Here is a 22,798-nt window from a genome sequence, read left to right on the forward strand (position 1 = left end):
TTTATCACCTTTTCTGTAGGCTTCCTCTTTGGAACAACGTAGCTGCTTAAGTTTAGCTGTGAACCAAGTTTTGTTGTTACTGTATATTCACAAGTTCCTGGTGGGTACACATAGGTCTTCACAGACGCTGACATATGATGTTACAGTCTCTGAGTTCATCTAAGTCTGCAGAGGTACTTTCAAAAACATTCCAATCAGTGCAGTTAAGGCAGGCCTGTAGCTTTAACTTTGCCTCCTCCGTCGAGGTCTTCACTGATTTAATTGTTGGTTTTGTGGTTTTAAGTCTTTGCCTGTAAGCAGGTACAAGGTGAATCATGCAATGATCAGAGTGTCGCACAGCTGCTCATGGTAAGGACCGATAAGCATCCTTTAGTGCTTTGTAGCAATGGTCTAAAGTATTCTTGCCTCTAGTGGGACAATTGACATGCTGAAAGTATTTTGGTAGCTCTTTCCCTAAGTTTGCCTTGTTTAAATCTCCCAAAATAATGGCCAGCGAATCAGGATATTTGGCTTCAGCCTCCAAAATTTGGTCAGCTGGAGTTTGTAATGCCTTGTTTACACAGGCTTGTGGTGGAACATAAACAGCAATTAGAAAAAATGAGGAAAATCCACGAGGCAAATAGTATGGTTTGCAGTTGATAATTAATGTCTCCAAGTTTTCATCACAGAATTTATATATTATAGTTATATCCTGAGACCAACTGTTGTTGATATATAAGCATAAGCCTGCTCCCTTCTTTTTACCAGATGTTTCTGCAATTCTGTCTGATCATTGAATCTGAAACCCTGGGATATGCAGGCTGCTATCCTCAATTGATTCATTTAACCAGGTTTCAGAGAAGCATAGGACTGCTGAATTGCAAAAATCACAATTGTATCTGTTTAAAAGGAGTATTTCATCCATCTTATTAGCAAGTAAATGTATGTTGGTTAGGAAAATTGAAGGCAGAGGAGTTTTATTTCTCCTATTCCTTAATCTGTTTAAAATCCCTGCCCATTTACCTCTCTTTTTTCTCTTCTTCCATTTGGTTTTTTTGGTAATCCATGGCTCCCAGGAAATTGCTTCTTCCTGTGTTAGAATCTCCTCCACGTTTGTAAAGATGGGGGGGGGTAAGATCACAGAAAGCTGCTCCTTAAAGAAACGTTGCTTAATTTTTAGCAGATGGTCTTGTGAGTAAGAAATCCGTAGTGAGTCACAGAGAATAATTAAAAATAAAGAAACCATTAGAGAGCATTTCACTGAGACAGCCTTTTGCGGCGCCATCTTGGGGAGTCACAAAAAGTGATTTGTATAATAATTAAAACATTCCTGTGTATTTGTCAGGGTTTCAAGTAATAGATCCATAGCAAGCAAAACCTTGAGGCAGGCAAATTCCTTAAAGAATAACTCTATTGGAAAAATCATATTGGCACATATCTGGTGAAAACCAACTCTAAAGGTTTCCACCTAGTTAAAAGAGAAACCTCAAACCCCAAACAGTCAGTCACATGGGCCAATCAAGATGCTGTCTAGTCATCTGAAGACCTCCCTCCTTTTTCCACGGTCCAGGTGTGAGAATGTTCTTGGTTCCCAAGAGAAAGTATTTAATTTTGGCTACATAAACCCCTCTATTTCTAATCCCCCCTCCATATCGTTCAGCTCCAGTGTGGCAATACTGAAGCTCCAATATGGCTCTGGTCAGGGCTGCTTCAGGGTTGACAGGATTGTGCAAAAGTCCATCAAAATTATCTGCAGGCACCTGTTTCAATTCAAATTAAAGCAATTCCACTGTTTAGTCTAAAAGCTGTTCAATTCATCCAACTTCAGTTTGAATTTTCTTCTTTTTCTTTATGTTATAGTAAATAGAAAACATGAGTGAGTGAGTGAGTGAGTGAGTGAGTGAGTAACTGACTGATTGACCCACCAACTGACTACAGCAAGACAATACACCCAGGATAAATTATAGCAAAGATAGAATGATCATCTGTTTCTAAGACACTTCCCTTGGACTCTGTAAAAGTGACTTGCACTAAGTTCAAATCCTCATTTGCATAATATGCCATGTTGAAACTCCTTAATGCTCTCCCGAACTCAAAATAAAACAATATTGTAGTATTTACCTTTACAAGGCAGAAAGAATTTGACTCAAATTTGAATTTGACTCAAGGTGGTAGCACTCCAGCTCACATAATTTCATAAGGCAGAGCTAATAAGGGAAAAAGTAACAATGTAAGTAGGTCGTACCTCAAATGTTCCATGCCAGTCAAGAACAATGTGTTCTTGACTCGCATGGAACATTTATAGTTCCTCCACTATTTCTGACATTACTGCCATTTGAGAAAACTGTGGCTTTTTTTCCAATAATAAAACGGCTTCATTTATACAGACAAGTAAAAATCCAGTACTAATCCAATTCTGACTGCAAATTGGAATGATGGTATTCGCCATCCTTGAAACTTTGTATAAAAGATATCTCCTTTCTATTTTGTTTTGTTCCTCATTTCTGTAAATTGGAACCAATAATTGTTATAGAATTTTTTTTAAAAATGTTCTATTTTTCACCACTCATAAGTGATACCATAGATATATGTTGGGGCGCGACAGCTGCCCCAACACCTGGATGAAGATGTCTATCTAGACCCGTTCCAGTCCGGCTTCCGACCCGGATACAGCACGGAGACAGCTTTGGTCGCATTGGTGGATGATCTCTGGAGGGCCAGGGACAGGGGATGTTCCTCTGCCCTGGTCCTATTAGACCTCTCAGCGGCGTTCGATACCATCGACCATGGTATCCTGCTGCGCCGGTTGGGGGGATTGGGAGTGGGAGGCACCGTATATCGGTGGTTCTCCTCCTATCGCTCCGACCGGTCGCAGACGGTGTTGACAGGGGGCAGAGGTCGACCGCGAGGGCCTCACTTGTGGGGTCCCAGGGTCGATTCTCGCCCTGCTGTTCAACATCTATATGAAGCCGTTGGGTGAGATCATCAGTGGTTTCGGGGTGAGATACCAGCAGTACGCTGACGACACCCAGCTGTAATTTTCCACCCCGGACTACCCCAATGAAGTTGTTGAAGTGCTGTCCCGGTGTTTGGAGGCTGTACGGGTCTGGATGGGGAGAAACAGGCTCAAGCTTAATCCCTCCAAGACGGAGTGGCTGTGGATGCCGGCACCCCAATTCAGTCAGCTGCAGCCGCGGCTGGCTGTTGGAGGCGAGTTACTGGCCCCAAAGGATAGGGTGCGCAACTTGGGTGTCCTCCTGGACGATCGGCTGTCGTTTGAAGATCATTTGGCGGCCGTCTCCAGGAGGGCCTTCCACCAGGTTCGCCTGGTTCGCAGTTGCGCCTTCCTTGATCGGGATGCCTTATGCACAGTCACTCATGCGCCATTACCTCTCGCTTGGATTACTGTAATGCTCTCTACATGGGGCTCCCTTGAAGTGCACTCGGAGGCTTCAGTTAGTCCAGAATGCTGGTTATAGAGGGAGCTACGCGTAGCTCCCATGTAACACCGCTCCTGCGCAGCCTGCACTGGCTGCCTGTGGCCTTCCGGGTGCACTTTAAGGTGTTGGTTATGACCTTTAAAGCGCTCCATGGCTTAGGACCTGGGTACTTACGGGACCGCCTGCTGTTACCACACGCCTCCCACAGACCCGTACGCTCCCATAGAGAGGGACTTCTCAGGGTGCCGTCCGCCAAACAATGTCGGCTGGCGGCCCCCAGGGGAAGGGCCTTCTCTGTGGGGGCTCCCACACTCTGGAACGAGCTTCCCCCGGGTTTACGCCAAATACCTGACCTTCGGACATTTCGTCGCGAACTCAAGACCCATCTTTTTATCCGCGCGGGGCTGGCTTAAATGGGGATTTTAATGTTAAATTTATTAATTTTAAACGGGGTCTTAGTATGGCAAATTTTAATCACTGGGCTAATTTAAATAAGATTTTTAAATCGTATTTTAAACTTGTATATTGTATTGTTGGTTTTATTATGCCTGTACACCGCCCTGAGTCCTTCGGGAGAAGGGCGGTATAAAAATCAAATAAAATAAAATAAATAAATAATAAATAAATATATTTCAACAGAAATTAACAAAATAAATTAATACATGAAATAAAAACCCAGACACAATTGATGTATAAAAGCAACTCAGCCATCAGACAATTAAACCTTGCCCATAAAAAAAGCATATACCTCATTCCTAACTATCTGAGGAACTCACTCACTCTGGTAGAAGAGGCATCTTGTGGATCCCATTGGCCAAGGAAAATTGGCTGGTAAGGTCCAGGAGAAGAGCTTTTTCTGCTGTGGTTCTGCTGCTTGGGAACATTGTGCACCTCGAAATGAAATGTACCCCCATTTCTTGGCTTTCTGAAAGGGCGCAAAAACCTGGCTCTGCCAAATGGCTTGGCGCCTCCATCCTGGAGGTGGTTAGTAGATTAGGAGACAATCCCACCTCCACCCTATGACATATTGATTCTTTTTTATCCAGTTTCTTGTTAATTTTGGGGCTTAAATGTTGTTTATGCTCTAATTCAGAGGTGTCCAAACTTGTCAACTTTAAGACTTATGGACTTCAACTCCCAGAATTCCAGAAATCCCAGAAGCAAAGCTGGCTGAAGAATTCTGGGGGTTGAAATCCACAAGTCTTAAAATTGTCAAGTTTGGACACCCCTGCTCTAATTGTTTGATTTTGTGTTTTATGATATTGTAAGCCAGTCTTACTCAATAGTGAGATGGGCGGCATATCAATGTAATAATAACTAAATACAAATGAACTTTTCATTGTGGCAATAAGACAAGGCAATTGAAAGGCTTTAATTTAATTTTCTAATTAAGAGTTTGCACTAATATATATGTATGGTGCATAAGTATTTTTATTTGTTTAGATTTTAGGTTAATTACAATGGTACAGTATTTTCATTTTTAAGCATTCTATAACATAATCCTATAAGGCTTCTTCTAATAATAATATACTCCAAACTTTATGGGTTGTCTACCTCACTTCAAACCCTGGTTGCCTTGAGAGAAGAAGAAATCACATTTCCCTGCCCCCTTCAAATGATGCATGCTATACTGACTTTTGTTTGAAAACTGTGAGGTTAATTGAGTGGATATGAAGTGTAAGCCAGGCTAAAATTGCCTGCCCTGTAAATTGTAAAGCACTAATCCTCTGGATTTAATTTAAGGCTCTCCTATTTCATGCATCAGAGTAAATCATGTCATAGACAGTTTAACGAAGGAAATACTAATAAAAAGACAAGTTCATTTTGGAAAGTTGAATGTAAATGTCTTTCAGTGCAGACATAACCTGGGTTGGCCATCTACCAGCAAGAATAAAGGTTGTAAACCAAACAGATTGTGTTGGTGTGGAAAAGGAACAAGTGGATGGAGCTAATCTCTAATTGTTAAACTTGCCTAATGAAGTTGAAATTTTTAATGATTAATTCCCATTACATATATAGAGGGAATAATATATTCAAAATATGTTTTTATATACAGCTTTTTCAGAGATGAATACATTTTGTGTTGCGTGTAATGTAACGCCTTGTACTACCTGGACAATGTGTGTGTAGAAAATGCTATACTGTAGCATAGCTTAGAATAGCCTAGCAGAGCAATGTAGAGCAGAACATAATGTTTTTTAAAAAAAAATATTTAATGGTTGCATGCTTGGCCTGGGAAAAACTTGAAAATATCTTAAGACTTATAATTAGTTGCTCAAGTCCAAAAGGAGCATACCAATAATACTATATACGCATCAAGTATGCATGACTGAGTAGCTATAGGCAGAAATAGGGTGATCTGTACCTAGGGCATACTAAAGAGGACATAACTGTACTCTACTGATCAAACTGAAGGTTTATAAAGCCAGTAAAGTTATGTTTTATTAAAATGATACTATTTATGTACCTGCTGTTTAATCTAACTGCATAATGAATGGAGACAAAGTGCAGTCAAACCAAATTAGCCCCATTCCCTTTGTATGTGTGTCATTTACACTTGGATATACAAAAAGGATGGAGCTTGGATCACCACACCACGTTTGGCTTTGTTCCTGTTTTGACCTCCTCATGCACAAATGCCACTCTAGACGATAAATTGATTTAGGCTGACAGAATTCTGTCTTCTCTAATTATGTAGCTATATCAAACAGCAGTTGCATCAATATTATTTTACTTCATCCTCCAATAAAAGCCAAATGGTTTTCTAGAATCTAATGTTTTGTTTTGTTTTAGAATCTAGTTGAATCTAATCCATACTCTGTAAATATAAATAGAGACAGGGATTAGACCAGATTACATTAACTCTAGAACTAGGGTTGCAGGAATATTTCACAATAAGTAGTTCATGTTGAAACCTAGCATGCATATTTTAGCAGCAATAGAACTGGGTGACCTTGGACCAATCATTCTCTCACAGCATAACCCACCAGACAGGATTGTTGTAGAAGGGGAAATAGGAAAAGGAAAGTGTGTCGGATATGTTGGATACCTTGAGTTATTTCTAAGGTGAGATACAAATAAATAAACTTTCATTGGGTAGCATTTTTGAAAAGTTTATGTGACTACTATACACAGCTTTCTTAGCAAGCCTCTAAGAATGCCTTTGTAGTATCCTTTGAAATTTAATGAATATTATTATCATAATAACCCTCTGCCAATTGCTAGAAGGAACAGAGCCCTAAACTTGACATTTTCTTGGAGAGAAATGTGAGAAAGGTCATCCCATTGCTATGATAAAGCACATTTTGTTTTTGTTATATCATTTTGGATTGAGCTATTTATGAAAGTCTAGACTGATTTGTAAACAGAATTAACGGGTCCCTGCACATTCCTGGTATAGAACAGTATATATTTTTTCTCTTTGATGAAATAATAATGAAAATAATTCAGGGAGAGAAGCTATTTTGTGTTGAAAGGATTGTGGTGAAAAGATAAACTAATGGGTATGAAATGGAAAATACAAACACAGTTAGAAACATGGAACCAACAATATTGCCCCTATGTCACAGTTCTCCTTATCCATTAAAAAAAAAGCCCCCACTTCAATAGTAGTGAAAGTGTCTAGATATTTTCAGGTTTTCTATTTAGTTTGCTCAGACAATAAAACTTCTTTAATAATTGGTTAAGCCGAGAGAAATGGTTTTTGGATTAATAATGTTCCTGATATTCCTTGAAGTCACTTATTCTTTGAATTAATGAGATGGAACGAAGTGCTAGAATCAGCAGTAGGAGTAAATATGGTACATCAATCTGAAAGAAAGCTGAATGAGTCTTTGGGAAAAAAAGTAAGTGTAAAGATATCATTAGTAATTGTAATATGGTGTCTAAGTGATGTACACTGAAATGGTATACCCTTGGGTGTGCTAGTTCTATTCTTCTGAGTAAATACATCTGTCTTATTCATATTTGATCAAGGTAGATCATTTTATGTACCTAAAAAGTACTATATATAGTAGTACTATATAAAGTATTATATATAGTACTTTTTTATGCTTTACTAAAGTTGATTTCTAAAGATCTTTGAAATACAATGTATTTTACTGTCAAATATAATACTGTATTTTTGTTACACTCTTTCCTGCCTGCTCACCAAAGGCTAGCATTGCTCCAGTAGTAATTGTTCCATTGATATATGTTTAAACAGCATTCTTTCTTAAGCATTCCTTCTTAAGAAGTAAATATCTTTGTAACATAATAGAACTTTTGAGTGAGCATGTTTAATATTGTATTATCAGTCTGTTTGTATCATATTTTATCTATTTTATTTGCTCTGTACTTTATTTTGAGAGTCAGTTTGATGCAATGGTCATCGTATTAGGCTAGAAAGTGAGAGAATAAGAGTTTTAGTCTTGACACATGCATAAAGCCAGTTGAATGATCCTGGGCCAATCACTCTTTCTCAGCCTTGGGAAATGGGTAATGGCAAACCATTTCTGAAAATCCTTGCCAAGATAACAGCAGGGACTAGTCTGCAAACTTGATTCAGAATTCAGAAGTAAGCCTGCATACACACATACACACCATATATATATACACATATGTACATACATACCATGTACTTTCTTAATTAAATTATCAAAGTATGCAATAGTAATGTACAATAATATAAAAAGAAAGGGTACAATAGAATTGTGCTTTCTAATTCTAAAATCAGCAATTAACACATAGATTTATTCACAGTTCCACAAGATAGTGTGTTCCTAGAATTATGTCATCTGTTAGATTCAATTAGTAAGTCAGAACCAAAAATTCTTATGAACAGGTTTGCATTGTCCCAGAATGTATAGCAAATTTAGTCTGATTGCTCTGGATTATTACAGTAAAAATTATTTTAAATGTAAAATGGATGGAGAGGGGGAAGGGGGAAGGGGGAGGAGAGGAGAGGAGAGGAGAGGAGAGGAGAGGAGAGGAGAGGAAAGGAAAGGAAAGGAAAGGAAAGGAAAGGAAAGGAAATTTGTGAAATGCTGAAAATTGATAGTTATAAACCATTACAGAAGGAAATTTTCTAGCACATAACCAGCTGACATTGTCCTCTTGTCCAGTATCATTTCTGACGAAGATAGACAATGGGAAAATATAATAATTTTTTAGTCCATTGGCAAATCTTCGTCTATAATTTTAGAAAAACTTTGGTTCTTTTATTTGCACTTGCATGTAAAGTTCTTTATGCAATGCAATGTATTGACATGTATTATAAATATAAGTTGTCTTGCATGATCCAATTTGAGTTGCTCACCAGGACCAGAGGTTTAGTTTTCCGAGCTTTCAGACACATGCTGAAGTTCCCATCTTCAGGGAACTTTTTCTTTAACAGAATAAGTTTTATTGGTCACACTGTATAATATTTTTTTTTTTTACTGCAGTTGCCAAAATTATAACTGTGCATGATCATATAAATCAATCAGAATAGAGCTAGAAGGGATCTTGGAGGTCTTCTAGTCTAACCCCATGCATTAGTAGGAGACCCTAGTGATGAAGCACCTACAACTTCTGAAGGAAGCTGTTCTATGAGTTAATTGTTCTCACTGTTAAAAAGTTTCTCCTTAATTCCAGGTATTTTACTGTCAAATATAATACTGTATTTTTGTTACACTCTTTCCTGCCTGCTCACCAAAGGCTAGCATTGCTCCAGTAGTAATTGTTCCATTGATATATGTTTAAACAGCATTCTTTCTTAAGCATTCCTTCTTAAGAAGGAAATATCTTTGTAACATAATAGAACTTTTGAGTGAGCATGTTTAATATTGTATTATCAGTCTGTTTGTATCATATTTTATCTATTTTATTTGCTCTGTACTTTATATTGAGAGTCAGTTTGATGCAATGGTCATCGTATTAGGCTAGAAAGTGAGAGAATAAGAGTTTTAGTCTTGCCACATGCATAAAGCCAATTGAATGATCCTGGGCCAATCACTCTTTCTCAGCCTTGGGAAATGGGTAATGGCAAACCATTTCTGAAAATCCTTGCCAAGATAACAGCAGGGACTAGTCTGCAAACTTGATTCAGAATTCAGAAGTAAGCCTGCATACACACATACACAACATATATATATACACATATATACATACATACCATGTACTTTCTTAATTAAATTATCAAAGTATGCAATAGTAATGTACAATAATATAAAAAGAAAGGGTACAATAGAATTGTGCTTTCTAATTCTAAAATCAACAATTAACACATAGATTTATTCACAGTTCCACAAGATAGTGTGTTCCTAGAATTATGTCATCTGTTAGATTCAATTAGTAAGTTAGAACCAAAAATTCTTATGAACAGGTTTGCATTGTCCCAGAACGTATAGCAAATTTAGTCTGATTGCTCTGGATTATTACAGTAAAAATTATTTTAAATGTAAAATGGATGGAGAGGGGAAGGGGAGGAGAGGAGAGGAGAAGAGAGGAAAGGAAAGGAAAGGAAAGGAAAGGAAAGGAAAGGAAAGGAAAGGAAAGGAAAGGAAAGGAAAGGAAAGGAAAGGAAAGGAAATGAAATTTGTGAAATGCTGAAAATTGATAGTTATAAACCATTACAGAAGGAAATTTTCTAGCACATAACCAGCTGACATTGTCCTCTTGTCCAGTATCATTTCTGACGAAGATAGCAATGGGAAAATATAATAATTTTTTAGTCCATTGGCAAATCTTCGTCTATAATTTTAGAAAAACTTTGGTTCTTTTATTTGCACTTGCATGTAAAGTTCTTTATGCAATGCAATGTATTGACATGTATTATAAATATAAGTTGTATTACATGATCCAATTTGAGTTGCTCACCAGGACCAGAGGTTTAATTTTCCGAGCTTTCAGACACATGCTGAAGTTCCCATCTTCAGGGAACTTTTTCTTTAACAGAATAAGTTTTATTGGTCACACTGTATAATATATTTTTTTTTACTGCAGTTGCCAAAATTATAACTGTGCATGATCATATAAATCAATCAGAATAGAGCTAGAAGGGATCTTGGAGGTCTTCTAGTCTAACCCCATGCATTAGTAGGAGACCCTAGTGATGAAGCACCTACAACTTCTGAAGGAAGCTGTTCTATGAGTTAATTGTTCTCACTGTTAAAAAGTTTCTCCTTAATTCCAGGTTGCTTTTCTTGTTGATTAATTTTCATCCATTGTTTCTTGTCTTGCCTTCTGGTGCTTTGGAAAATAAGTTGACCCCCTCTCCTTTGTGGCAGCTCCTCAAATACTGGAATACTGTTATCATGTCATCCCTAGTCCTTCTTTTCTTTAGATTGGCTATACCCAATTCCTGCAACTGTTCTTCATATGTTTTTGTCTCCAGGCCTTTAATCATCTTAGTTGCTCTTCTTTGCACTTTTTCCAAAGTCCCAACATCTTTTTTTTTAATGTGGTGACCAAAACTTGATGCAGTATTCCAGGTGTGGTCTTACTAAGGATTTATAAAGTAGTAATTATACTTCATGTGATTTTGATTCTATGCCTCTAAGAATTGTATTAGCATTTTTGGCGGCTGCCATATATTGCTGGGTCATGTTTAAGTGAATATCCAAGGACCCTCTCACAGTTACTGTTTTTGAGCTAGGTTTCACCTAATCTATACTTGTACCTTTGGTTTTCCTGCCTAGATGTAAAAAACACTCTATAAAGCCCTAGTAAGACCACACCTAGAGTATTGCATCCAGTTTTGGTCACCACATTTTAAAAAAAGATGTTGAGACTCTAGAAAAAGTGCAGAGGAGGGCAATCAAGATGATTAGGAGACTGGTTACATGAACTGGGCATGGCTAGTCTAGTGAAGAGAAGGACCAGGGGAGACATGATAGACATCTTCCAATACAGGGAGTCAGGGGCCGGATAGCTCAGGCTGGTAAGGCCTGTTATTAAGAACACAAAGCCTGCAATTACTGCAGGTTCAAGCCCGGCCCAAGGTTGACTCAGCCTTCCATCCTTTATAAGGTAGGTAAAATGAGGACCCAGATTGTTGGGGGGGCAATAAGTTGACTTTGTAAAAATATACAAATAGAATGAGACTATTGCCTTATACACTGTAAGCCGCCCTGAGTCTTCGGAGAAGGGCGGGGTATAAATGTAAAAAAAAAAAAAAAGCTGTTTTCCAAAGCACCTGAAGGCCAGACAAGGAATAATGGATGGAAACTGACTAAGGAGAGATTCAACCTAGAAATGAGGAGAAACTTTCTGACAGTGAGAACAATCAACTAATGGAACAGCTTCATCACTTGAGACTTTCAAGAAAAGATTGGACTGCCATTTGTCAGAAATGGTGTAAGGTCTCCTGCTTGAGCAGGGGGTTGGATTAGATGACCTACAAGGTCCCTTCCAACTCTGTTAATCTGTTAAGCAATATCTGTTCTCCCCATTAAATTACATGTTGTTGGATATGGCCCATTGTTCAGGTCTGTTAAGATCTTTTTGGCTCTTGAGCTTGTCTTCTGGGTGTTGGCTATTCCTGCCAGGTTAGTGTTATCTGAATATTTGATGATTTCCCCTTCTATTCCCTCATCTAAATCATTTATGAAGATATTGCAGAATACTGAGCATAAGGGGACATGGTGGCTCAGTAGTTAAGACTCTGAGCTTGTTGATCGAAAGGTCAGCAGTTCAGCGGTTCGAATCCCTAGTGCCGCTTAATGGGGTAAGCTCCCGTGACTTGTCCAGGCTTCTGCCAACCTAGCAGTTCGAAAGCCTGTAAAAAATGCAACTAGAAAAATAGGGACCACTTTTGGTGGGAAGGTAACAGCGTTCCATGCGCCTTTGGCATTTAGTCATGCCAGCCACATGGCCACAGAGACATCTTCAGACAGCGCTGGCTCTTTGGCTTTGAAACGGAGATAAGCACCACCCCCTAGAGTCAGGAACGATTAGTACATATGTGTGAGGGGAACCTTTACCTTTACCTTTACTTTTACCTTTACCTTACTGAGCCTAAGACAGAACCTTGTGGTTCCCCACTGCTTATTACCTTCCATGTAGTTGTAGTACCATTAAGGACTACTCACACAGTACAGTTTGTCGGCCAGTTACTAATCCATCTTGTGGTGGTTCTGTCTATTCCATATTTTTCTAGCTTACCAAGAAGTAGATTGTGGTCTACTTTGTTGAATGTTTGACTGAAGTTTAAGTATATTATGTCCACAGCATTTCACTGGTCTACTAATGTAGTCACTTTGTCACTTTGTCAAAGAATGAAATAAGATTGGTTTAGCATTGGTTTAACAAACCCAAGTTGGCTTCTAGTATAACTTTATTTGTGTTTAGATGTTCGCAGATCTGTTTTTTAATTATCTTTTCCAGTATTCTATCCCAGGTATTGATGTTAAGCTGAATGGTCTGTAGTTTCCTGGGTCTTTCCCCCCCACTGTGACATTGAGGCTTATGCTTAATTTCACATATCATATGCCTTAACAAGGAAAAAGATAGGAATAACTTACAAAATTTATAGGTTATATGCCAAGCTGCTAAGTTAGAGAACTCAGTTCATTGATTGAAGTGACTCTGGGTTTATTTTAAATAAAACATTTGTTCTTTAAAATTTTATTTGCAACTTGGCTTTATTTAATTTATATTTTTTTGTCCTAAAGAATGAGCTGTCTGAAATTTTAACATTTATCTAAAATTCCTAGCTTCCCCAGCCTTAATGTGCAGACTGATATTAATTGTTTTATATTTGAAATGTTTAATCAAACCACTTGAAAAATGCTGTGTTTATTTTGAAATGTAATTTCCACTCTTCCTCATATCTATCTTTCACTATATGGAAGATTAGTCAGTTACAATAGGTACCAGTGAAAATAGCATGAGAATAAACTGGATAATATTTAGGATGTACAATGGCCTTCATTTTCTTTAATTTATTTATTTTGGTACAAAGAAGATTTTTACATTAGCTTGAGAATCTATAAGGATAGATAAAGCTCTTTTTCTATTTCCAAATCTATTATTCCCTGTTGGAAAGCTATTGCTTTTTAAATGGTCTTTTAACACAGTAATTCAACGTTAATGCCCCAGGGAGAGGAAAGGAATATCAGTCCACAAAAGCTTCCCCCCCTGTCCCCCCCCCAGCAATGTAATTTAAGCTAGTTAAGATAATATCAAGCTGATGTTGAATGCACATTTCCTTTCTTCATCCTATTTTCTTCCTTTGCACAGAATAGTTGATTCTTTAACTCAGTTAATGATTTACTTCATGTAAACAATACAACATAGGTCATCTCAAGAGACCCAAAACAAGACAGAAAAAAACCGCTATGATGAGGTACAAAAATTTTAGTCAGTATAAATTCTCAAAAAAAATATTATCGTCCAAACCAGGTATAATTCTGGATTCTTGCAGTCTGGATATTGACTACAAAAATTTATCTGGGTTGGATGAATACATTGACAGAAGGCAGTTGATTTTTGGCAGCCTTCCTCATTGGCTGATTAACACCACAAATATCTAGAGAAAATTCTCCAGACAAATATATGGTAATGGTGGAATAGAGATAAGGAGAAATAGCTTAAAATATCAATTTTAATGCCGAAAAAGCCCACCATCAAGGAACTGAATGACTACAGACCAGTTGCTTTAACATCTATAATCATGAAAACCTTTGAAAGGCTAGTGCTTTCCTACTTGAAAACCATCATGTTAGACCCCCTTGCAATTTGCATACTGAGCAAATAGATCAACAGATGATGCTGTTAATATGGCTCTGCAGTACATCCTACAACATCTTGAGTCTCCAAAGACCTATGCAAGGGTCCTTTTTGTAGGCTTTAGTTCAGCATTCAATACCATAATTCTAGACATTCTTCTAACTAAGCTAAACCAGCTACAGGCTGGAACTGAACAGACTTGTAAGTGGATCACAAGCTTCCTAACAAACAGGAAGCAGCAGGTGAAGCTAAGCAAGATCACATCAAATACCTGTACAATTAGCACAGGGGCCCCCCAAGGCTCTGTGCTCTCCCCACTTCTCTTCTCTCTGTATACCAATGACTGCATCTCCAATGATCCATCTGTTAAGCTACTGAAGTTCGCAGATGACACAACAGTGATTGGTCTCATTCGAGACAATGATGAATCCGCATATAGACGAGAGGTCGAACGACTAGCCTTGTGGTGCAACCAAAACAATCTGGAACTGAACACACTCAAAACCATAGAAATGGTGGTAGACTTTAGGAGAAACCCTTCCATACTTCCACCTCTCACAATACTTGACAACACAGTATCAACAGTAGAAACCTTCAAATTTCTAGGTTCTATCATATCGCAAGATCTCAAATGGACAGCTAACATCAAAAACATCATTAAAAAAGGACAACAAAGAATGTTCTTTCTGCGCCAACTCAGTAAGCTCAAACTGCCCAAGGAGCTGCTGATTCAGTTCTATAGAGGAATTATTGAGTCTGTCATTTGCACCTCTATAACTGTCTGGTTCGGTTCTGCAACCCAACAAGAAAAACACAGACTTCAGAGGATAATTAGAACTGCAGAAAAAATAATTGCTACCAACCTGCCTTCCATTGAGGACCTGTATACTGCACGAATCAAGAAGAGGGCCGTGAAAATATTTACAGACCCTTCGCATCCTGGACATAAACTGTTTCAACTCCTACCCTCAAAACGTCGCTATAGAGCACTGCACAACAGAACAACTAGACACAAGAACAGTTTTTTCCCGAAAGCCATCACTCTACTAAACAAATAATTCCATCAACACTGTCAAACTATTTACTGAATCTGCACTACTATTAATCTTCTCATAGTTCCCATCACCAATCTCTTTCCATTTATGACTGTATGACTATAACTTGTTGCTGGCAATCCTTATGATTTATATTGATATATTGACAACACAACATCAGTTGTGTTGTAAATGTTGTACCTTGATGAATGTATCTTTTCTTTTATGTACACTGAGAGCATATGCACCAAGACAAATTCCTTGTGTGTCCAATCACACTTGGTCAATAAAAAATTCTATTCTATTCTATTCTATTCTATTCTATTCTATTCTATTCTATTTTTGGAAAGGTTCAACTTGAGTTCATTACGTCTGCTAAGTGAAGGAGTTCTTTTGTATGCTGAGGATGAATTCCAAATTCAGTTCTAATGTATTCATTAAATGTGATTATTTATTCTTCCAAATCCCTCACAGAAATCATAAATCTACTACTTTGATTGAAACAAACTACTATTTTGTCCCAAATGCAATGTTTCATATTACGAATCTTTTAGGTATCTTATCTACTTAATAATGCCATGCTGGACTTTACTAGTTATTGACAGAATTAAATCATTAGTGAGAATCTAGAAGAATTTAGATTTTTATATAATTTTATATTTACAGTTTTAAATGCATATTTTCCTCGATTCTTTTAATTTATTATTTTAAGTGCATGATTTTTTTTATAAACTTATAGACTTTTTTAAATGGTAAATTTACAATTTTTTATTTTTTTAATATAATAAACGAGCGAGCTATGTAGAGAAAATACATTTCTTCATCATCAATTTCTTTTCCTACTGATAGACTTGATTATCACAACATTATTTTGCTTCTCATATGCACAGTATAAGTCATGTAATTCCAAAATATTATCACTGTGTGATATCAATTTGTGTCTCAGCAATATGTAGCTAAGCATGCCTTTTCTTCCCCTTGCTCCCCCACACACATGGCATATTTTGGAGGAAAAATCTCATGAGGAAAGTGCCTGATAATGTGACTTGTGACACTATATTTCAGATTTCTACCTCTAATTTAGAAAGCAGGACTATACATAAAGGTAGAAAGTGAATCTTTAAACAATTTGAAAATTTACTGCATCATCATAAATATGCTGAAATACAAGTTGACAAAAGTCCTGCTGAGTTTTCAATAGTAAACAGAAAATTCATGTTCCAAACAGATTACAATATAATGTTTGAAAGCTCCTTTGATATATAATTCAGATGACTTTTCCTGGACTATAAACATACTAAGACAACCAAATATAAAATTACATGAAAGCCTATATGCATGTCCTTCTTTGACCTAATATTTAATGGTGCTAATACAGTTCAGAATTAAGTTATTAGGAAACATATTTGCACTACTTATTACAAGATTTGATTAGCTCCCAATTTAGGAAATTGATTTAACTTGGATGCATCTGTGTTCACAGATTTGACATGGGAATCACTTTGGTCTTATTTCAAAATGAGACCTCTCCATTGGTTCCATGAGAAATCACAAAGTATTGTACTTTTGTATTTTTGATAGAAATCTGTTTGCTGATGTAGTTGCCCATTTCAATAAGTGCTGACAGTTTCAAATTCTAGAACATGATTGTTCCATTTCTAGGAACTAACAAATTGCTTCTTTTATTTCTTGGCAAAGTAGGTTAGATTTAATGGCTTCTTTCCATTTCATAGAGGTCAATAAACATTGCCAAATTTTAAATGGAGAGATGGACTCTGTGCAAAAAACTTTTTATTTAATGGATTTTCAGCAAGGCATTTACTTATTTTTAAAAAAATCTTTTACAAGGTGATATGTATAAACTTGTGTTTATACTGGTGCTTTTAGGGAAAGTTATATATATATATATATAAAGTTTGATTGAAATGCATGTATGTATATTTATTTATTTATTTATTTATTTATTTATTTATTTATTTTTTCACACAGTATATATAAGCGTAAGCATGAAATAATTATACAATATATAAGCATATATATATATGTATGAGTATGTAATTACTATATTAATTGGATATAACGAAAGGAAACAATAGGACAGGAACGATAGGCACGCTTGTGCTCTTATGCACACCCCTTACAGACCTCTTAGGAATGGGGTGAGGTCAATAGTAGACAGTTTTTGGTTAAAGCTTTGGGGATTTTGGGAAGAGACCACAGAGTCAGGTAGTGTATTCCAAGCATTAACAACTCTTTTACTGAAGTTATATTTTCTGCGATCAAGATTGGAGCAGTTAACATTAAGCTTAAATCTACTGTGTGCTCGTGTATTGTTGCAATTGAAGCTGAAGTAGTCTTTGACAGGAAGGACATTGTAATAGATAATTCTATGAGTTAAACTCAAGTATACAACACAACACAACTGCTGAGGAGACTTTTTTATCCTTTGGAGTTATTTGCATGGATATAGTATAGAAATAGACTTAAAGTTAAAGAGGAATTATTGAGTCTGTCATCTGCACCTCTATAACTGTTTGGTTTGGTTCTACAACCCAACAAGAGAGAGACAGACTTGGACTTCTGGTGGTTCCGCTCTCTCCGAAGGACGCCCTAAGGGCGCCCGCGCTGGGATTCTGTAAAAGCCGGTGAAAACTGCGTCTGAAACTACCTTCCCCGGTAAGGGGAAGGGAAAGAGCAAGAAGAAGGAAAGGTAGAGCTCTCTCTAGAGGCCCCGTTTGGGGAACTCAAAACGGAAAGTTCCCTGGAAATCCTTCTAAAAAAAAGCTCCAGCTCCAGCGTGTCTCTGCTTCATGCAGACAGAGAAGAGAGTGACCACTTCTGCTTTAAGTGATTGTTATGGATATTTATAAGCAGACGGAATAAACACAGGAGATCAGTCATTTAAATTGCAAGTATTAAATCTGACTTCTATTTTTTTTTAAAAAAATTTTTTCTCTCATCTACAATCAACACAATGAAATAAAATGGCGTTTACTTGTTGAGAAAGTGAAACTGAATGGAGATTTTATCTTATTGTACTGGACTGTGGATTGTTGGATTATTTTAGTTTGTTTAAGTATTTTATAAGGGGATTTTCAGCAAGAACTTTGCCATGAAGGTTTTTTCAGAAGAATGGATTCGTGACTTTATACAGGATTATACAGAAAGAATGTATTTAATTACTCAAAAATACGAATTGGAAAAAAATGGAGGCGTTTTGGATGAGAGTTTGGAGGAAATTAACCAATGTAATCAGGACTTGGAATATGGAATGGAGGAGATAACAAAAGTGGATAAATATGAAGATAGGATCCTGAATAAACAAGTTGATGTAAAGAAGCCTTTTTTAAAAAGTTTGGATGAAATGCCTGAATTAGTGCTACAGGAAGCTGTCTCCAGAAATGGAAAAATTCACAGGGTTAATGCTTTCCAAGAGTTCTCTTTTCGGATTGAGGGAATATACGGCAGTAACTCGTGGATTCTTGGACATAAGGAACTATTAGGAAATATTGTGACTGACTTTTCAAAAGGAGTAATGAAGGAAAGACAGAGACTAATGCATCATAAAAAATGGCAAGAGACAAAAGTATCATCCTTGAAAGAATTTTTTTTTTTGAAATATTAACAGAAAAAGATATTAGCGTTCCTGAAAGGCAATACGTGAGAAAGATCTGGAAGAAATGGGTTGATTATATGTTTTATAACTATCATAAAAGACTAGATATTTGGATTTATACTGGATTTTGATGAGGAAGGACTAAAGTTGAATAGATATTGTAATTTCCCTGTATTGAAATTTTATAATCTGTTGTATTGAATTTTAAATAGAATATTCTCGAAAGATCTTATGTAAGAAAGACTTGGGGGGGAAATTATATGGTTATAGAAGCTATAAGGGAGATATTCTCTGAATTGGATTGGATTTTTATGCTTTAGCTGGTTTTAAATACTTTAGGATTAATTTGTTCTATTGATCTATATACCGTTTATTGTTAATTTTTTGAAGGATTTTGGTTATGTAAGGAGGAGGTCAGAGCTAGAGAGGGAAAATTGGTATAATAGTTTTGGGGAAAAAAATTTTTTTTAGTATATGTTTGTTTTATTTTTAACTATACCTTGTGCTTGTTCCGGGAAGTCAGGGGGGGAGGGGGGAGTTTGTGAAGGGAGAGGGGTTGGGGGGAAAGGGGGTGGAAATTTTTTTTTGTAAAACTTTTTGAATAAAAAAAAAAAAAGAGAGAGACACAGACTTCAGAGGATAATTAGAACTGCAGACAAAACAGTTGCTACCAACCTGCCTTCCATTGAGGACCTGTATACTGCACGAGTCAAAAAGAGGGCTGTGAAAATATTTACAGACCCCTCAGATCCTGGACATAAACTGTTTCAACTCCTACCCTCAAAATGACGCTATAGAGCACTGCACACCAGAACAACTAGACACAAGAACAGTTTTTTCCCAAACGCCATCCCTCTGCTAAACAAATAATTCCCTCAACACTGCCAAACTATTTACTAAAACTGCACTACTATTAATCTTCTCATCATTCCCATCACCCATCTCCTTCCGCTTATGACTGTATGACTGTAACTTTGTTGCTTGTATCCTGACGATTTATAGATATTGTTTCCTGATTGCTTATTTTTAGTCCATGACTATCATTAAGTGTTGTATCATTAAGTGTTAAATTTGTACCGTATGACTGACTTGGCCAATAAAAAATTCTATTCTATTCTATTCTATTCTATTCTATTCTATTCTATTCTATTCTATTCTATTCTATTCTATGATCTTGTCCCTTTTCAGTAAAATATCAAGAACCCCACTTATCAGAAAAAGTTCAACATATCAGAAAGAACATTTTATTCATGGCAAATCCCCATACATTGTAATGAAATATGGTTCTGTATTGATCTATTTATTATTTTGTATTTTTATTATTTTTGTCATACTCTCCTTTGATTTTTTTTCTTTTTTTGTTATTTCGATATTAACAAAAGTATACTATTGCAGAAATCAATATGGCCAACTCTAGCATTTGTTTATATTTTCAGATGGGGTTTCCCTTCCTGTGCATTTAACTTAAATTATAGTTTTATAGGGGTTAAGGGTCCACAACAGCATGAAATAATTATTAAGCATTCCTGTGACTTTTTTTCTTCTAAGTGTCAACTATGTCCTTAATTTTTTCCACCTTAAATCATGCTGTTGCATTTACCTTGGGACTAATCCCCAAAAACCCACTAGAATACAACAGTAAATTAAAAACTGAGCAAAGAATTTCAACAGTATTAGTGACAGGCACTAACACTGAATATACTCTCTGGAAAGACTGACTTTGACCTTCTCTCTGCTATAACAGTTAATATCAACTACTCAATACGAGGCTTTTATTGTCAGGCCTTGGAGATAATTCATTTAAATCTCTCAGCAGTCCATCTGCAATAGAAATGCATAAATAGGGGGCATTTGAAATAGCCTTTGTCGATCAATCATAGCCCCAAAGGCAACACCTGAAACTGCAGGCCAGGGCCATTAGAGGATAATAGAGTCAGTTTTTCTTTGCTTTATTCTTTCTTTAGGGACAGATCTGCAAGCTGTGATAGTCTATAGCCTGCAGATTTAGTAATTCAAGAAGCAGATGGAATCCTTAATTGCCAGAATGACTTATAAATAAATATTTCACATACCTTTATATAAAAGTCTGGGTTTTCTCATGTGATGTTATCCTTGGAATTTTGTTACTTTCAGACTTGACCCAAGAAAAAAAGAACGGAGTTTTTCCCAGATACTTCATTTAAGTAATATTTGTTGCAGGTACAAAACCAGGGGTGAAATGCTCCCGGTTCGGACTGGGTCACCCAATCCGGTAGCAATGGTGGTGGGTGGTTCAGAGAACCAGTAGCAAAAAACCCTGCCTCCCCCCCTGCCCATGCCCAGTCACCCTCTTCCATGCTTGCCACTTCTTTTAAAAAATGCTTTTAAAAGTTAAAAAAGAGGCTCTTACGATTCCAGTTCAGCTGCTTGATCGTCAGAGCCTTTTTGTTTTGTTTTTACTTTTAAAAGCATTTTTTAAAAACCTATTTGGCCAAATGGATTGTAAAAAAATGCTTTAAAAAGAAAAAAGATTGCGTGCCACAACTGATAACCCCCCTGTGTGCTGTTCTACTTACCCCATGCCTTCTTTTGGCATGCACCTTGCATTTGGTGCATGGTGTGTGGTGTGCACTGCACATGCAAATACACAGCACACATGTGCAGCCAGCAAACCGGTAGCAAATCAGTTAAGATTTCACCACTGTACAAAACATGTTGAATACATGCCAATTCACTATCACTTTAGTTTCCACGGGAGATCACTACATTAGGGTTATAATGATCCTGCATAGGATGTGATGGGCATTTTGGAGTGGAGGCAAACGTCTCTCTGGAAATAAGGTCTTGCAACTGACCTATCCTGTAGGCCAAGTCAAAATGGTAATAAAGAGCATTCCCCAGTAACTGGATGGGACAGAGCATGCCCACAGCAATTTAAGAGTTGATACTAAGATTAATATAATATATATTATATTATTCAAACAATCAACAAATGCAATTTGGCCTCATTTAACAGGGATACAATCCTTTCCTTTGTATGGAATAAAAACAAGAAAGAGAAGCATAACTTCTCTATATGCTGTACATATAGATTTTCCAATTGAAAGTAGTGTACTTGCTGGAATTCTTAGGTTCTTGCTTTAACTTTGTTTTAATTAACTCTTACTAATCAGAATTTGATATGCTTGCTCTTGAATGTCTTGAAAATTCTTTTTTTTTTTTATTGAAAAAGTTTTACAACAACAATTAAATTTTTCCCCCTCCCCCCCTCCCTCCAAAACCCCCCTCCCCCCTCCGGACTTCCCGGAGCAAACACAAGGTATAGTTCATTAAACAAAACAGTCATACATTAAATTTTTAAAATCTAACACAATTATAATCCTTCTCTCTCACATAACCTGACTTCTTCCATTAAAATCAAAAACAACATCCTTCATTCAAAGGCAATCCGAAATTTCTTAATCTGATATCTATTTTGAATATAATCAATCCAGTTCTTCCATTCATTTAAATATTTTTCTTGAGTACTGTCTTTCAAGAAGGCTGAGATTTTAGCCATCTCAGCCAAATTGGAAACTTTCAATATCCATTCTTCTATTGTGGGTAATTCTTTTTTCTTCCAATATTGTCCAATCAACAGTCTTGCTGCTGTTATTAAGTTCAAAATCAACTTAGTCTCAATCACTGTACAGTCCGTTGTTATTCCCAAAAGGAAAAATTGTGGTAGGAACTTTATCTTCTTCTTCAGAACATTCTGCATAATCCACCAGATTCTTATCCAGAAAGACTTAATTTTCTTACAAGTCCACCATACATGAAAATATGTAGCATCATCACAATTACATCTCCAACATTTCGCTTGCATATCTGGATACATACATGATAATTTCTTAGGATCTAAATGCCATCTATAAAACATCTTATAAAATTTTCCTTAAATTCTGCGCTATGTAAATTTAACATTTCTAACCCAATTTTTTCCCCATGTTTCCAACATTATTGGTTCTTGAATATTCTGTGCCCATTTTATCATACAATCCTTTATTAAATCTCTTTCAGAA

The sequence above is a fragment of the Ahaetulla prasina genome, chromosome 2 (genome assembly GCF_028640845.1).
Source record: "Ahaetulla prasina isolate Xishuangbanna chromosome 2, ASM2864084v1, whole genome shotgun sequence".
Lineage (NCBI taxonomy): Eukaryota > Metazoa > Chordata > Lepidosauria > Squamata > Colubridae > Ahaetulla > Ahaetulla prasina.